Here is a 3,437-nt window from a genome sequence, read left to right on the forward strand (position 1 = left end):
TATATATATATATATATATATATATATATATAAACGCGAATATCGAACAGTGAGAATGGGAGCCCAAGACCACATTGGTGAATAAATGTCCTTTATCTGTGGGTTAACAAGGCTACTGTTGGTTTCATGCTGAGAATTCTCAGCAATTATCGAGTCTATCATATGGATAAGAATACAACGAGGCTATGTGGGATTTTGGAATAAACAAATATACAGATCAGGCGTAGGAGTGGCTGTGTTGTAAGTAGCTTGCTTACCAACCACATGGTTCCGGGTTCAGTCCCACTGCGTGGCACCTTGGGCAAGTATCTTCTACTATAGCCTCGGGCCGACCAAAGCCTTGTCAGTGGATTTGGTAGACGGAAACTGAAAGAAGCCCGTCGTATATATGTATATATATATATATATATGTGTGTGTGTGTCTGTCTGTCTGTCCCCCAGCATCACTTGACAACCGATGCTGGTGTGTTTACGTCCCCGTAACTTAGCGGTTCGGCAAAAGAGACCGATAGAATAAGTACTAGATTTACAAAGAATAAGTCCTGGGGTCGATTTGCTCGACTAAATGGCGGTGCTCCAGCGTGGACAGTCAAAATGACTGAAAAGAGTAAAAGAGATCAGGGGAAACAACTCTAATTTTTATTTCCCTTGCATAAATTCTTGCCGCATTAAATTTACAAACATAAATATGAAAATATGTCTATGCACAGATACATCCATGCACATTTGCACCTGCACAATGCATTTTGTTCATTTTGAGTGCACATGATTTTTCATATTTACACATAATTACGGAGTTTCGTATATTCTGACATCAAACTTGATCGACAGGAGAGTAAACTCAGTGTTGTGGATTCCAAAAGTTGTGTATTTTATATGCTGTCATGAATGTGTGCGATGCACATATATCTGTGTAGTGAGGGAGTTCAGCTTACGTTTATGGTAGCATATGCCTTTTATGCATAATGTTCATACAATGCATATAATTGATGTTCATAGAAAAATTCAGCCAGGTTAGAGGAGAGGCAAAGTAATGCTCGAAATTTCAAAGTGCGAATTGTTCACCCAAAACATACAGATTTTAATATTGATTACAATGAAGGCAATGAGCTGGCAAAATCGTTAGTAAGCTGGGGAAATGCATTGTAGCATTTTGTTCATCTCCACATTCTGAGTTCAAATTCCTCCAAGGTCGACTTTGACTTTCATCCTCATCGGGTTGATAAAATAAGCACCAGGTGAGCACTGGGGTCAGTGTAATCAACTTAACCCCTTCCTGGAAAGTGCTGGCCTTGTGCCTAAATTTGAAATCAGTTTTATTATTATTGTTGTTATGTCTGAGTTCAAATTCCGCCAAGGTTGACTTTGCCTTTCATCCTTTTGGGGTCAATAAATTAAGTACCAGTTGCATACTAGCTTGATTTAATCGACTGGCCCCTCCTCCCCAAAAATATCAAGCCTTGTACCTATAATAGAAAGGATTATTATTATTGTTAAGGTAGTGAGCTGGTAGAATTGTTAACACGCCAAGCAAAATGCTTAGTGGTATTTCGTCTGTCTTAACTGGTACATCACACGTATTAAGAAGAGCATTGTCACTGTGAATTTTCTTTCCCCCCCTTTACTTTCTTCCCATTCTTTTTCTATCACATGACTTTGTAAATGAACTATCTGGTGTGTTCATCTTAATGGCCTACCAATGTTTACAATGAGTTACTTTGCCCTATGTTTTAGGTAGACACTCGGCAAGAAATGGGAACAAAATTGAAAGAAAATGAAGTTAATCATCATCATCATCAATGATGATGCTCATTAACTTTATCTACTTTCAATTCGGTTCCCATTCCTTGCCAAGTAAACCTTTCTGCTAAAGGCACAAGGTCTGAAATTTGACAGGAGGGGACCAGTTGATTACATCGACCCCAAAAGGATGAAAGGCAAAGTGAACTTCAGCAGAATTTGAACTCAGAACATAACGGGTGAAATACTACTAAGCATTTCAACCAGTGTGCAAACGATTTTGCCAGCTCACCACCCTTATACTAATATTGATAATAATCCTTTCTATTATAGGCACAAGGCCTGAAATTTATGAGGAGGGGACTAGACAATTACATGAACCCTAGTGTTTCACTGGTACTTAATTTACCAACCCTGAAAGGAAGAAAGGCAAAGTCAACCTCAGCAGAATTGAACTCAGAACGCAGCGATGGGTGAAATACCGGTAACGATTCATCAATCTCGCCACCTTGATAATAATAACAAGGAAAAGGGAAGTTGGCAATTAATTGATCCATCATGTCCGTTTGATTCCAGGATCAGAAAGATGGAAAACACAAAAGAAAAAATACAGTCCCTTAAAATTGTAAGGAGAGTATTGTAGTTCGCTTGAAACATTGTATATTGTTTGTAAAGAATAAAAAGTTTTGAATGGTACAACAATGCACTATATACCTGTTGTAATTTAGTTATCCATAGTCTGATGCTATTTTGGAATACAAGTCCTTCTTCAGATATTCTTAGATGGAGTCGCTGTTATAATCTAAGAATATTTGAAGGAATTGTATTCCGAAATATCATAGGACTATGGATAACTAAATTACAACAGGTATATAGTCCATTTTTTGTATTATAGTGCATTGTTGTACCATTCAAAACTTTTTATTCTTTGAAATTGTAAGAATTTGGAATTTGAAAATTGTAAAGGTTGTGCCTGTAATAATAATGGGTGCATTGGGAACCGTAAGCAAAGATATAGACAAATGGTTGAAGGAGATTGGAATGGAATGTATGGTAGAGCTCTTACAGAAAGTTTGTCTCTTAGGGACAGGAAAGATTAACAGGAGAGTCTTAAGCACTTGAAAGACTACTGAAAGATTGTAGATACCTAAAGGTTACAGGTAGTAACCCCTGCTACCCATGTAAATTCTACCAGAATTGACAAAAAACCTGAGTCAAATTGACAATAATAATGGTTTCAATTTTGCCACAATGGCAGCAATTTTGGGGGTAGGGGATAGGTCGATTACATTGACCCCAGTTTTCAACTGGTACTTTTTTTATCAACCCCAAAAAGATGAAAGGTAAATTCGACCTTGGCAAAATAATAATAATAATACAGTACACATGAAGAGGATGAGAGAAAGGGAGATGAGGTGGTTGGGTATTTTTTTTTTTTACTTGCTTCAGTCATTCAATTGTGGTCGTGCTGGGGCAGTAACTTGAAGGGTTTAGTTGAACAAATTAAAATCAGTACTTTTTTTTAAGCCTAGAGCTTATTTTTTGATCTCTTTTTACCAAACCAGTAAGTTATAGGGATGTAAATAAACCAACTCTGGTAGCCAAGTGGTGGATAACAACAAACATGCACATATATATATATATATACATATATATATATATATATATATATATATATATATATATATATATATATA

The sequence above is a fragment of the Octopus bimaculoides genome, chromosome 3, assembly GCF_001194135.2.
Source record: "Octopus bimaculoides isolate UCB-OBI-ISO-001 chromosome 3, ASM119413v2, whole genome shotgun sequence".
In the NCBI taxonomy this organism is placed as follows: Eukaryota; Metazoa; Mollusca; class Cephalopoda; order Octopoda; family Octopodidae; genus Octopus; species Octopus bimaculoides.